Genomic DNA, 14,749 nt, shown 5'->3' with positions numbered 1-14,749 from the left:
TGACTTTAGGGAACAGTCTCACTGTTATTCATTGTGACCACGGCTTCCATCTGTAGATTCCCATCGTGCCCTTCCCACCGAACTCCCCCAACCCTGCCATGCAGATATCAACCAGTCAGTCAATACATACTGTATTGTAATCAATGGTCTCTCTCTTCAAACTGTTATCCAGACCACGCTCATTATTTGTTCCCTCCACTGTGTCCTTCCTGGGCAAAACCAAACAAAGTCAAACCAAAAGCTTCAGGGGGAAAAAGTGTACTTAGGTCTCACTAGTCTGAAAATCCTTCTCTCACTTTTTCAGCGCAATGCAGATAGATGTCGCTATAAAAGTCTGTGTTTTCTTATAAGAGGTTAGAAGACAAACAGAAATGTGTGAAGCCACAGTGCTTAGTTTTCCCACCCTTTCATTTATTTGGGATGGGGTGGGGAGAAAGTAGTTATTGTCTTCCATCTAGTGGGCTACTTTGGAATTGCGTCTTACCACTAGGATCCAGTGGCTAAAATTCATACAAATAGTGTACAGATAAAGAATGATGAGTTCTACACATAAGTCTACTTTCAAGCTTCCGAGTTCCACAGGTTAAAAAAAATATGAGTATTTTTGGTTGTAGATTTTTTTCCCTTTCATCACTTTACATTGCCATTCCCTTTTGGTCTGCAGAGTTTCTGCTGAAAAATCAACCGATAGCCTTATGGGAGTTCCCTTGTATGTTATTTGTTGCGCTTTTCACTTGCTGCTTTTAGTATTCTTTGTTTATATTTAATTTTCATCATTTTGATTACAATGTGTTTTGGCTGTATGCAGCACTGTGCTTCCTGGACTTTGATAACTGTTTCTTTTCCCAGGCTAGGGAGCTTTTCAGCAATTATATCTTGTCTTGAACCTGTCCTCCCTCTCTTCTCCTTCTGGTGCCCCTATAGTGTGAAAAAGCAACAAAAGGACACAGCGATAAACGTTTATTGCAAAACTGGACAGCAGGAGTTTATGTTAAATCGAGATGGAAAGAATCAAGAAAACCCCACTTACAGAACCAAGTGATGAAAGCTGTGGGCAGCGAGAAAAAATTTTCCTTATCAATGAGTCGATTGTACTCACGATACTCTGGACACAATGGCTTGAAACCACTGTCCAAGAAAGCAGCCCAAACAAAGTGGTCTCAGTCTTTACCGCCACTGAGGACCAGGGTATCCTCTACATCCAGCTAGTCATCCATACTTTTCAGTTTTTTCCTTTGTTTCTTATCTCTCCATTTCTCTCCATTACCACTGCTATGAATGGCTAATAGATAATTTTCCTTGTTCTTTTCCATCTTAGCTGCCACCAGCCTGCATATTACTTGCCAGACTAATCTTCCTTAAACTATTGCTTGAAACTCTCCTGGAACTTTCTCTTTCTTCCTAAATGCCTCTTCTGTCTGGTTTCACTGCTACTTTAATCTGGTCTCATCCGACCTACACCGTGTCATTCCCTACTCTTGAGCTTTTTGCCCGTTGATTCATGCCTCCTTGAGTAACACTGCTTGCTATTCCCTCCAAGCCTTGACGCATCCCCTCTCACAGGGAACACCTGTCCTTCCCTCCTTTTGTGCAGCTCATTTGTCCTCACCATTCAGGATCCACCTCAGCTGTGCCTCTCCATGGACACCCTCCTTGCTTGTGAAATCTTAGAGGAATTAGAAGTTGTATTCTGAAACAGAGTCCTTGTGCAAATTCTGTCCAACGGTTTACTACTGTTTCCCAGGTTTGAGTCCCAGTTTCTCCAAAATCTGTTGTGAATACTCCAGGCCAGATACTCTTCCTCATCCTCATCCCAGCCCCCCTTAGGATCTATACTTCTGGGAACACCAGGAGTTCTTAGAAACTTCTTGATGGTTTGCTTGAGCCTCAACACAATACTGCAAGGAAGATGCAGCTGGTACAGTTATTCCCATTTCGTGAATGAGGATGCTGAGGCCCAGAGCATTTGCAAGATTTGGTCTTGTCGGTGACAGAGCTAGGGCAGGAACGCTGGGGTCTCCTCTGTGTCCAGGGCTCCCCTTGGCGCGCCTTGCTGCCCTCGGACCCGCACTAATAGGTGAAGTCCCGCCTTCAGCCCTTCTTTACTTTCAGGTAGATACCTTCATTTTCTTACAGATAACGGACATGGCCTTACGTTGCTGGGAGCTGCCAGGCAAGAGGTCATAACCAGGGCGTGTAGTTATGCCTCCTGCTTGGCAATTTCAGTTCTTCCTGGGTGGTTATGCCACATTTTCAGCCCACACCCATTTGTCCTGTTTGCAAACCACAAACTGGTTCTCTGGCAGTTACATTTTTCAGCACCGCCTCTGGTTAAGTGACTGATCTGCTTGTTTGAACCTTTAAACAACTGTGACTGTCTCCTGCCCCATCCCACCTGATTAAAGCTATTCTGGGGCACCCAGGCTCACACCAAGCATTTAAGAACAGCTACTACCAGGCTGTCTTAACCAGAGTCGTTAGGGAGTCAGGAGGATTTCTAGGCAGTTCCAACTCTGGCCACAGGATGGATTAATTTTCCATCCTGTGTGCATCTCCAATGCCTCGCAGCATGGATACCTCCACTGATGTGTTGGAGCTCGCAGTCCTGGGTCAGGTCCCGAGATGGTGGTTGGCTCAGCAGGAGGACTTGGTAGCAAAGGAAAAATATCATATCTACATGTATTTGAGCAACTCAGAGAGATAGCGTTGCTGAAGTTTGTCTATTAAATGTCTAGAAGATAAGAGCTAACAAGATTTTTAAGCAATTCTACTGACTCAGAATTATTTCATGTATTCATTGTACAAAAAGCAGTGGCAAGAACATCTAAATATGCAATCATTACAAGTGACTTTTATAACTGCATGTCCAATGACATGATCAGAACTTATCTAAAAGGGTCATGGAATGCAATATTGTTACCTTTGTTTTATGATGATACTGTTAACATATAAAGAAGATTAGCTTCCAACTAAGCTGTAAAAACTTTCAGGATACTTGTGGCAAGAAATTTTCAACTATGAATTTGATTCAAAAGTTTCAGTTATACAGATGAATAAGTCCTTAGATTTCTACTTAAAGCACAGAGCCTATAGTTGACAATACTGTATTGTATACTTGAGATTTTGCTAAGAGGGTAAAGCTTAGGTTACACACACACACACACACAAAACAATAATAAATAATTAGGGCAGGAGGAAGCTTTCAGTGCTATTGGAGATGTTTCTGTTGTAGGTTATGGTGATAGTTTCATGGGTTAATATTTATCTCCAAACTCATCAAATTGGATACATATTAAACATGTACAAATTTTTGTATGTCAATCATACATCAATAAAGTGTTTTTCTAAAAGAATTCTAGCAGACTGGGAACTTGCTGTACAATGTAGAGAGGCAGCATACCTGTGAGGATCTCAGAACTATTACTACTGAAAACTGCCCATATAGCAATGATGTTAACTTTTACAGAAAGTAAATCATAGTTTACTTACTTGTTTGAACCTTTAAACAACTTTGCTGTCCTGGCACACCGGCTATTCTGATCCCTATTTTGCAGGCTTAGAAAGTCAAATGGCTTCCAACTCTTACATGCCTCCTACTGTGGTGGGGGTGGGGGTGAGGGGCTTCAACCTGAAGCCCTGCAATGTGACTTCACATCCATTAACTATCCAGACCTCAGTCAGTTAAGATACGATATAACATGATATAGTATTGACTAATCATCCCTTAGAATACATTTGCCCACACTATTATTTTTCCAGTCTTATGGAAATTTGGATGTTCCCTGAGCAAATTTCTAATGTGGCACCTTGGAGAAAAAAAATTGCTTAAAAATACCTTGTACCTTAAATTGCATTGTGTGTGGGTCACCTAGATTGTATGATTCTTCCTATCACTTCCCACAAAGCTTAATGAAGATAACAGAGGGCTGAGATCACATCCATGACGTTTGACCCTCTTATTGGCTAAGAGTATCTGCAAAGCCACTAGCTAAGTGCTTTGGATCAGAACCCCTAAGGCCCAGAATATCTAGTCAATCAACCTCAGATATAGTCTTCACAAAACAATAAACCCAAGATGAGAGGTTGGAAAACACACCAGAGGACATTACTTATATTTGATTCTTCTCAGATTTATCAGACCCTCTATTCCTTAAGCCCTGGATGCAAACCACATCTTTTCTACCTAATGTGACAGATTTGAACTGATAGATGGTGTTGGCATCCCATGATATATTGGAGCATCAGATTTCCTGCTGACAAAATCCTGGGGAGGTTTGTAGGACCAGGTCAACTCAGTAGAAAATTCTGTATTGAATTTCTATGTCCAAGATTCTAGTTTCTGATTTCTTGAGTGCCTAGGGAAGGTTATTGCTGTTGGAAATGAAAGCTTGATTGATTAGAACAGAGATGTGCCTTTTAAAAGATTGAATTGCCAGCCTTAAAGGATCAAATTCAACTCTCAAGAGGGAGGCTGCCCTTATAACTCTTTTTTTTTCTCCCTAGGCAGTTGTGATTCTTTGTCTACCCACCACCTCCCCATACCTTGAAATAGCAAATTGTGGACTACCTTACTGTGTGAAGAGTCTTGGGTAAACTGGCCTTCAGACCTAGGTCTGGAGATCATAATCTGTTAGTAGAAAGCTAGAAAAACCCACATATTAGAGGCAAAGCAAGACATGTTTTCTCACTTCAAATGAAGTCTGCAAAATGCAATCTTAGTGGGAGTGGATATTCAGTGAGAAAAGTTAGAGATTGAAGAATCACTTAGCAATGGCCTTGCAGATTGGGCAGCCACTTCTAACTGTGGCTTCCTTCTGGTTAGACTCGGGATCCTTGTGTCTGCGTGTGTGCATGTTCTCTTCCCTCATACAGGGTGTATGTTCTCTTCCCTCTCATGAAGCAGGCACTGTGCATTGGTCTGGACCGTGGCTCCAAGGCAAAAATGAAACCTGATCTCTCAGTGGGACAGAGGAGCAGACTGAACAGTCAAATCGCTCAGAGGTGTTGTAGGTAGGGAATTATTCTGAGTCAAACCATCTCCCTTTCCCAAGCTTTTATAAACTGACACTTGCATAACACGATCAACCTATCAGTAACACCATCTTTGCCTTTTGTAAATTATTTTTTGTGCATTTGTTAAAACCACATAATGTTCATTCATATACAGTTTAAGATATTTTCCTATGACTGGGCGTTCCCTGGTGGTCCAGTGGTTAGGGCTTTCAATACCATGGCCCAGGCTTGATACCTGGTCAGGGGACCAAAATCCTAAAAGCCTCATGGCGGGGTTGGAAAAACAAACAAAATGTAAATTTTTTCTTATGAAAAGAAAGATGTTCTGTTTTTTAATGAGAAAACATAAGATTCACCATGTAAACCATTTAAAAGTAAACAATTCTGTAGTTTTCAGTAATTTACACTTTTGTACAACTATCATACTAACTCTAGACCATTTCCAGGAGACCCCAAAAGAAAACCCACATGTGCCAGCCCAATGTGCCATCTACCTCCATCTACATTTGGTAGATCAAAGGTTATAAGTGACTTAATTTATATGGCTTTGGCGAGGTAGAACATGCGCACGTGCAGGAGTTGGAAAGTATTCAGAAGAGTAGGTGGTGACGAGTTACTCTTCTTGCCTTCATCCCCTCCTGACCCAGTGTCCCTCTCTGGTGACATGTTTTTACCCATTTCTTTATCCTTCTAGAGATAGTTAACGCTTATACTCATATACACAAATGCACAGCTTCCTATGTGATATGAGCATATGATATTTCATGCATAATTCTATTTACGTAACTGCTTTCATTTTTAGTCAGTTTGATCCCAGGAAGGTCCATGTAAGTCAACAGCCATACCCATAACTTACTTCTCAAGAAATGCCTCCTAAGGTACTTTGATCTCATTAAGATTCAGATGACTGCACCTTCACTCTTTCCCCAGAGACATTTTGTCAATGGAAATAAATTACTGGGGCCACGTGAGTCTAATCAGTAGACTCAACAATGGGTGTGTTGGATCTATGCCCAATCTTTGCCTTAATTTAAGACTTTTTTTTTTTCTGCCTGTAAGAACCGAGAGCTTCAATTTTCAACCCTAAAAGTTCTGGAATTTCTGAACGTTGGCAGCTCTGCTGGACTCATCCTGGCTCTGCTCCATGTGTCTCTTCATTCCAGAACCAGACTGAAGAAGTAGCCACCACGTGAGACTTGATGGTCTCAGAGTGCGGGCAAAACATGAGGGCTGATGGGAAGACCCAGTGCTTCTAAAAACCTTTGCTCAGGTGACGCCAATGGCTCCTCTGCTTCTGGGCCATCTTGGCCAGTTGAGTGGCCAAGCTCCAGTCAGTAGAACGAGGAGGTCTACAGGGAGAACTGGAAGAGCAGGGAAGGAAATGGAAGTTGTGAGCCAATGATACAATCTCCATGCCTCATGAGGTCAGAATGTTGCAGCTCTCGCCATAGAGAAGGACACTGAGGCACAGACAGGCTGAGTGCCTGGTGCAAGGTCCCAGGGCTCCTTAGTAGAACAGCCAAGATGTGATCCTAAGGGGTCTGGCTTCGGGAGGCTGAATCATTCTCCAGATGCCTCCTCTGGGAGCTCTCATATTTGTGAACTACCTGTACCATCTTGTCTAAATTGTCAGCAGGCTTTAATAAAAACAATTTTGGTAGATGACTAAATATGGCAGTAATAAAACTTTGTAAAATGGTGTTATGGATTTCCTCCAGAAACAATTCATTAAATTGATGCCAGTTGTAACTTGTGAGATCATAAAGCTCAATGCAGGGGTATTGAAAACATGGAGGTAATCCAGTCACAGCGTGTTCAATAACCCCTCGGCCTCCTCTCTGAATTGCTTTGCTACATGTTCACTCAGAACCAAAGAATATAAAAACTCAAGGTATCAAATCGTGAAAAGAGTTTAAATTCATGGATCTTATATGCAGATAAGGAAATCTTTTAGGACAAATCCTAAAAGATTTGTCATCATCAACCTGAGTGTCTGGATTCAACGGGAATCCAGCCCTTGTTAAACAACATGGGCAGGAAAATGGTGATTAAAGCCACATGTTACAAGCCCGTCACAGGCAGGGCTTAGAATTCCAAATACGGCCTCCTCATCATCCTTGACCCTTCATCCTTTTTACCGCTCCCTTTTCTTAGAACTGGCTCAGGTTTGTCTGATAAAAGAATTGCATTTAGTCTTATCTCCCGAGAGGCGTGGAGTTTTGCACTATTAGAGGGTACAGCTCCCAAACACTCCCTAAATAAATAACTGTATATACAGATGAAATCAAATTAAAATGAAGTCAATTGTGGCCTTGAGGCAAGAGTCATAAAACACAAGAAACACCATGAATGACATATATGGGATGGCAGAAGTGAGGGGAGAGGTGGTTGGGTTTTATGGAGTTGATTCTGTGCTGGGCTTTGTGGAGGTGGACAACCAGGGCTGGAAGGATGAAGGAAGCTGCACACACATACTGTCAACGAGTGAGAGTCAGAAAGAATCTGGTGCAATGGCCACGCTGGGGAAGTCCTTCTGGAGAAAAGCAGGCGGGTGCCATTAAGTATTTGTCCACACACTGGCCTGGTCCATCTGGGCAAACAGCTACTTTTGCCCTGAGAACATCCTCACCCAATGAATCGGTAGAATCAGTAGAACCACTAATTGATGATCTTTGATGCTCAGTAGCTTAATGGCATAGAATGTTTACATTTCAAACAAACCAATTGGGAATGTAGTAGATAGCCTTCCACGCGGTGATTCTGGGACCCACGATCCTTCCATCTAGCGAGCCTGCCATCTTTTTAGTCTCAGAGTTCTCCACTTGAGGTTTCTAAGAGTAATGTCTATTGCATTTGCCCACGTTTCATCAGCCAGGATGGTCACGGGGTTCTATCTAATTGTATGGGAGCTGTGAAGCATAGTTTTCCTAGGCACCTAAGGGGAAAATGAAAAGGTTTAAAGAACATGTCACCAGACCTGTAGAGGTAAAACTCCTATAGGTAAGAATCAAGTGATGTCTAATCCATGAAGAAAAACCCCTCTGATAATTCAAGGGGTTCTCTATTCTTCACCAAAAGGCGTTCAGAGTCCTTGGCACCTGGCAGTGAGCCCTTAACAGTGGAGCACTAGCCTTCCTTTCTAGGTTCACGTCTTACTGCTCCCTGTCCAGCCCCCACCTCCCTACCCCGTGCACTTTACCCTCGCCAGAGCAGACTACTGGCTAGTCTTTAAAAGAGCCACATATCTTCACACCTTTGGGTCTTTGCAGATGTTGTTTCCTGTCTGAAACACCCACTCCTCCACCACAAGAGCCAGCCTAGACACCTCTTCTCTGTGAGCCCTTCCTTGGTCTCCCTTCCCCAGGCAAATTAATTGCCACATTCCACATGCTCCCACAACTTCCTGTATCATATTTTATTATAACTTACAACACTGCATCACACTCAGATGTTGTTCAGTCGCTAAGTTGTGTCCGACTCTCTGCAACCCCATGGACTGCACATGCCAGTCTCTTCTGTCCTTCACCGTTTCCCAGAGTTTGCTCAAATTTGTGTCCATTGAGTCAATGATGCCATCCAACTGTCTCATCCTCTGCCACCCTCTTCTCCTCCTGCCCTCAATCTTTCCTAGCATCACAGTCTTTTCCAGTGAGTTGGCTCTTCACCTTAGGTGGCCAAAGTATTGGAGCTTCAGCTTCAGCAGCAGTCCCTCCAATGAATATTCAGGGTTGATTTCCTAAAGGATTGACTGGTTTGATCTCCTTGTAGTCCAAGGGACTCTCAAGAGTCTTTTCCAGCACCAAATATTTCCCCCCATTTTACAGTAGGTCTGTGGTCTCTCCCCCTGAACTATCCAATGTGGGGAAAGAAACCTGTGTGAGATGTACCCCCTGGGAGTCCTGAAGGATATCAGTGTCTAACTGAAGAGGTTCTTATGGAATATGTCAAGAATCAAACAGAAACTTGGGATACAGTAAAGAGACTGAGTTTTATTTTAAGAAAAGTTGTAAGCTTTTCGGAAATGTGTCCTAGATGCGTTGTTCATCCCTGGGGAAAGAGAAAAGCTAACAGAAAGCGTAGGCATGCATTTCAGAGGCCAAGATAATTGTAATATTGTGTTCTTTGGAGCCACAGTGCTGGTTCAGGCACGTGGTCTAGTTGCTGAGTTGTGTCCAGCTCTTGGAATGCCAGGGACTGTAGCCCACCTGGCTCCTCTGTCCATGAGATTCTCCAGGCAAGAATACTGGAGTGGGTTGCCATTTCCTTCTCCAGGTTCAGGTACATGGAAGAGGATAAAACCAAGCTCAGTGAGAATCTCTGATAAAAACGCAGCCATGACACAGTTGCATGGAGGAAGCCTAAAGTTTTCAGAGAAATGCAGCAAAGAAACATGCTTATATTAACATTTCATTGCTTGGTCCTGATAAGGGGAGCCCTTCCATGGGGTACCTGTGAAGCTCAGAGCTGAGCCCTGCTAGGGTACTTTGAATCCTTCTGTCCTCCTAAATGAGCTTGAACTTCCACCTTAACAAAGTCAACACAGACAGCTACCCTTCAAAAGGAACGTCTCCATGACCAGAATGGGCTGCGAGATGAAGAGGCATTCATGACTCTAGGCTTAGAAACTTTCAGGGTGAGGTGAGTTTACCTCTTATTCAGAATTTCTACGTCCTGTGCTTCTCGTTTCATGTGCTGGTGTCCACACAAGCTTACAACCTCTCTCCTTGTCCCTCTCCTGGCTCTGATTCCCCCCGGCTGCGGGCCAGACTTTCTAAGACAAACTTTCCTAGCTGTCAATGCCATGCCTATTGCTCCCAGTCCTGTTAAAAATAGATGCTGTTCTGCTGCTTCAATCTTCAAAGAATAAGAGATGAGGTCATTTTCTGCCCGGAGAGTAGATCCAGGCTAAGTGATTGACACCAGTGCATTCAATTGCCAAGGAAACAGGTGTTCAAATGACTTCTCCCATCCTATTAAATATCTTTTTCATACATTGATCCAGAGTCATGTTTTCATGCTCATGACTGAATAGGCAGCCTTGTGATTTGTCAGCTACATCCATTTCCCACCCCCAGCCCCCAGCAACAGTTTCTCTTCAGTTTTTGCCAAGATTGTCTTGTCTCCATAAGTTTCTGTCCAAGTTGAGTGACAGAAGGGTGATCTTATGGAATTAAACAGCGAACAGCAACAAGCATGTAATTTAACAGGACTTGCAGGCATGGCTAATGGGGTTCCTTCTAACTGCTTTTCCTGTGTTTTCTGACAATGGCTTAAAGTTACTAAAACCTAAAGTTTCAGAAATGACTCCTCAGCGAAACTGGGCCCAAGACAGGGGGATGTAGAGAAAGAAAGAGAATTTAAAAATGAAAGTACAGAACACTAGACATAAGGAATGTATCAATTAAATTTCTTTCAAAGTCTTTTTAAAAGTCTTTCAGTTATTATGTAGCATATTAAACACAAGAGGTGTGGAAACCACAAAACGTGTTTATACCTGAGCAGCCGAGTTCTTCACAAATACCCCAGTACAACACCAGGATCAGGAAGGCAGCTTCAGCTTTCAGCCCCTAAACTGGGCAGATGATTACAGCAGTTCAGAGTGGCAAGTGAGGCAGATTTTTAGAGATTTTGGGGGTCTAATTCCAACTTTAACTTTGAGCCTTTCCCTGACTCTGAACAAATGACTTTATTTCTTGAGACCTTGGTTTCTTCATCTGCAAATTGAGGAGACTGAGTTAGATGATTTCCAAGGTCTTCTGGTTCTAATGTTCTGTTCATGCCATTTTCTAGTATTGTATCATCTATATTGTATCATCTGGAAATTCCATAGTGCTCCTGCCCCTGACTTACATCAAAAACAAAACAAAAAAATGGCAACAATGGTGAAATTAATTCCTTGTTGATTTGTCTTAGTATTCTCAGTTCTGTAAGAGTCTTTGTGAAGGTGTATGTATATGCATCTGTCTGGGGTATGTGTTTGTGTAGGATGTTATATTCAGATTTGAAAGCCTTGAAGTAACCAGGTAAAGCCACTGTGTTAAGCAGACTAAAACCCAGAGTACCAGCCACAGAAAAACATAGCGCTTTGCTTTCTCTCTTTTACTTTTTATTTTCTTCAAGCTACCCCTCCCCTTCTCTTATTTCTCTTTCAGAATCGGGGAGGAGTCCTGCGTAACAGGCCTCTAGCACTGAGAATCCACTGATGCCTGTAAGGATGGCCTTGGCCTTCCCAGGATGGTTAGGGGTAGTTAACAGCCCCAGACTGGAGATGAGGCTTACCAGTACCAGGAGCATCTAATGATCATACCAGAACGGTGAGGGAGACTGGAATTCTCAGGCCAGTGGGCTTTTTAAAACTTCAGAAGTATCCTTAGCAAGATTCTTTAATGCAGCCACCACACTGCAGGGGTTTGGGAGTATTCTGATGTTAGCTATCTAAAATGCAAAAAAAAAAAAAAAAATCAGTTTTCCTTTGAACATATGCTTTGGCAAAGTTTAGTCTTCCTCAACCTGGTTATTTGAACCTAGATGTGCTATAAATTGCCCTACATGCATGTTTCAAATAACAGATGTTATTTTTCTTTAGGCTTACTTTTATTAAAAAAAAAAGACAATTTAAAACATTCAAAACAGGAATTAAAAAAACCACAATTGCCTGGTACAGATTAAGTTTAATGCCCCCAAATTATTTATTTATATTCTAGAATAAGATAGTTGGTCCACTGACCTTTAGTTGATTTTTTTTTTTTGGTGGTGGGGGCCATGCACCCAGTCTGTGGAATCCTAGTTCCCAGACCAGGGATTGAATCTGTGCCCCCTGCAATGGAAGCAGGCCTAACCTCTGGACTGCCAGGGAATTCCCTTCTGCTTAGTTTTCTGCGTGTATCCAGCAGGGTGCTGTTAAGAACTGTGACACTTGTCCAAAGCACATGCTGGTGCTGGAAATGAGAGCTGGCTGGGGACCTGGCACAGGGCTCATTAGGAGTCTAGTAGCTTGAGGTACTGAGGGCTCCTGGAAGCAAACCCAGCCTTGGGAAAGAGGCAACCAGCTCCACAGACTTAATCCAGTAACAAAGCCTGACTTACCAGTTGGAATAGGGAATTCTGCATCTGTCACTCTGTTTTTTCTTGGCTGCTTTCCCATAAACTCATATCCCATGACAAATGTTTCCCTAAATAAAGACTGTTTTCCTAAAAGCTCTCCTGAGATATTGGGGCACAGGGAATAGGACTCGGGGGTCCCAGTGCAATGAGATGATGGTCAGTGGACATGACAACCTCTAGGGAGGGCAGATATGATGGGGATGAGGGCGTGACAGTGTCCACAGCAGAGGCAGCGAGGTCTGTGGAAACGCTTCATGGAGGCATCGTGGGAACTCACAGAGGAGGATGAGGCACAGGGGTGCTCAGCAGAGCGAAATATTAATGAACCCTGTAGGCACACCTGGAGGGCCTCAGGAATAGCTGGCGAGAGGGGACATGGAGTAGGGGAGCAGATGAGGCTAAGAAGGCTCAAAAACCAGTGACAAGAGGACAAGATTTTGGTTTGCCCTCCTGGAGCTTATTTCCAATAATTATTGGATTATTTCCCAATAATCTGTTGGGAAAGACAAGATGGTCAAAACCGAGAAACTAGGAAATGGTAAGAAGAAGATGTGATCAAGCACCACTGTGATATTAGAGTCTGTGTGCCTTCATCACAGTGGATTCTGACATGGCTTTAAAGAGTGAGTGGGAAGTGAGCAGGTAGAGAGCCTTTGAGAAGTGCTGAGAACAGCAGGCGGCTAACAAAGTCTTCTTACAAGTGCGTGGGGCCCTTGTCGTGTGCCTGGAGCATGCTAGAAATTGTCTGCGCTGTGTGGTTAATCCTCACAGTGAGTAAGGAAGGTGTTATTCCGCAGAGCTGAGAAAGGAAGGCTCAGCTAGATTAAGTGACGGGCCCAAGTTTACAGTTAGTGAGCGGAGGGCTGAGTCAAGGGAGATCACAGGCCGTCTGTTCCCGAAGGACCTCAGGAGCGGGAAAGTGGTATTGCAGGTAGGAAGACTTGAGTGCCAAGCCAAGGGGTTTGCGTGCACGTCTGCAGGTAAGTGGAGCTCAGTGGCGCTGTTTCTGGAGAAGACAACCACAATATTCACTGTGAGTGGTAATTAACCAGGAAGAAAGATGGGAAGAGCAGAGACATAAAAGCGGTCCAGTCTGCTAGCAGGGGCAGTTAGTGGTCTGAGCCTTGTGAAATCAAGGAACTGAACAATTGAGAGGAAGAAACCGCCAGCCTCTCTGGCTTGCTCTTAATGAGGACCTGGAAGCCTGTCGGGACATGGGAGGCCCTCCCAGGAAATGCTGCCTCCAGTTCGGTAGGCCAGGTTCTGGCAAAGCTGGGCCAGGGGCCAGGACTCCCTAACCTCACCAAACTGGAATTGAAATCCAGGCTCAGAAACAGATTGTGGGAATGGGCTCAGAGTGGGCATGGGGCAGGATCAGAAAGGCGGTGGTTTAGGTCTCTCTGTGACCCTAGAAACCTTGATGAGTCCAATCAAGGGTGTGGGCAAAACAGGAGATTCTGTGGGCCGGAACCTGTGTACCAAAAACTGTAGGAAGCACAGAACTGAGATGAGGTCAGGAATTTCATTTGTCTTTCCTCCAAGCAAGGACACCAAGAGACACAATTGGCAACTAGCCTCTTAAGGTCACAGCTGTAACTGAGCTGTGTGTTAGAGCAGTCTCAGTCTTTGAAAGTGGTTAGCTCTGTCTTAAATGCCTAGTATTCCCCAGCTGGAATAGCCAGTAAGTTTTAATGCCCTGATTCTCATCCTGGATTAATGTGTGTGTGTGTGTGTGTGTGTGTGTGTGTGTGTGTGTGTTCGTAAAATTGTCTAATGTTAAAATGTATCATTAATTTATTTTCCAGTGTCTAGGTTAGAATATAACTATGTGATATATATCAAATGAATTTCATGGCTACAGTCCAAATGTAACAAATGAATCATTTAAAACTGTTCGCATATTGTTGATGCCAAATTTTTCATTTTCTCCCTTTTTATAAATGCATCATATCTCAGCTCGAGATCAATCTATTAACCTTGAAAACATTTTGAGCTGGAATGAAGGTTAGCAGTGAACTTTGCGAACTTCCATGTGATATTAGTCATATTTAGCAATTATTATTGGCTTTGAGTAATGAGGAGTCAGTTGAGACAGGAATAGCAACGTGGTGGTTACCAATAAACCACACTTCAGAGGCCACAGGGAAAATGAAAGGCAAGCAGAATCAGGCTTTCTAAACCCCAGGCTTGTCTGCCACAACGCTCCTACCTTTTAAAAATAAAATTGAACAGCTTAGGAGCTATTCTGATGAATTACACATAAAATACTCTAGTAAAATCTTTGTTAGGAGATAAGGAATTCTGTTCAGCGGATTTGAAGGGCAACTGAAGATTTAAAAAAATGATGTGTCTGCCCTCTAAACCTCCACATAGATGAGTCTGATGAATTTCCCAGGTGCCAGGACTGGGGGCTGTAATAAAATGGGAGGAACAATGGAGGCAGAAGCTAAGCAGTGTTATTTTTAAAATTAAAGTCCAAATAAATGTCTCAACTAAAAATGCCTTGGGAATACATAAATATGTTATCCTCTGGATGAATTTTATATTACATTATATTGATTTTAACACAATATAAAATATAATAGAGATGCTTTTGGGCTCACAACATGAAAGAACAGTTAATGATTTGCCC

At 43.0% G+C, this 14,749-nt stretch overlaps 2 long non-coding RNA genes across 6 annotated transcripts in view; one reads left to right on the top strand and one right to left on the bottom strand.

Annotated features, from left to right (window-relative positions):
• Positions 1-14,749, bottom strand: part of LOC139186445 (uncharacterized) — a 173,996-nt gene that overhangs the window by 41,142 nt on the left and 118,105 nt on the right. For all 5 annotated transcript variants that reach the window (XR_011569998.1, XR_011569999.1, XR_011570001.1 and 2 more), the window contains exon 3: positions 131-14,749. This exon is cut by the window's right edge and continues 24,669 nt beyond it. This is a non-coding gene — a long non-coding RNA (uncharacterized lncRNA). The remainder of the gene's footprint in view (positions 1-130) is intronic.
• Positions 12,958-14,749, top strand: part of LOC109568135 (uncharacterized) — a 44,514-nt gene continuing 42,722 nt past the window's right edge. The window contains exon 1 of the long non-coding RNA XR_002182209.2: positions 12,958-13,097. This is a non-coding gene — a long non-coding RNA (uncharacterized lncRNA). The remainder of the gene's footprint in view (positions 13,098-14,749) is intronic.

The sequence above is a fragment of the Bos indicus genome, chromosome 13 (genome assembly GCF_029378745.1).
Source record: "Bos indicus isolate NIAB-ARS_2022 breed Sahiwal x Tharparkar chromosome 13, NIAB-ARS_B.indTharparkar_mat_pri_1.0, whole genome shotgun sequence".
NCBI classification, from domain to species: Eukaryota; Metazoa; Chordata; class Mammalia; order Artiodactyla; family Bovidae; genus Bos; species Bos indicus.
Note: the sequence above shows the minus strand (reverse complement) of the source record. Positions and strands in the feature narration are given on the sequence as shown.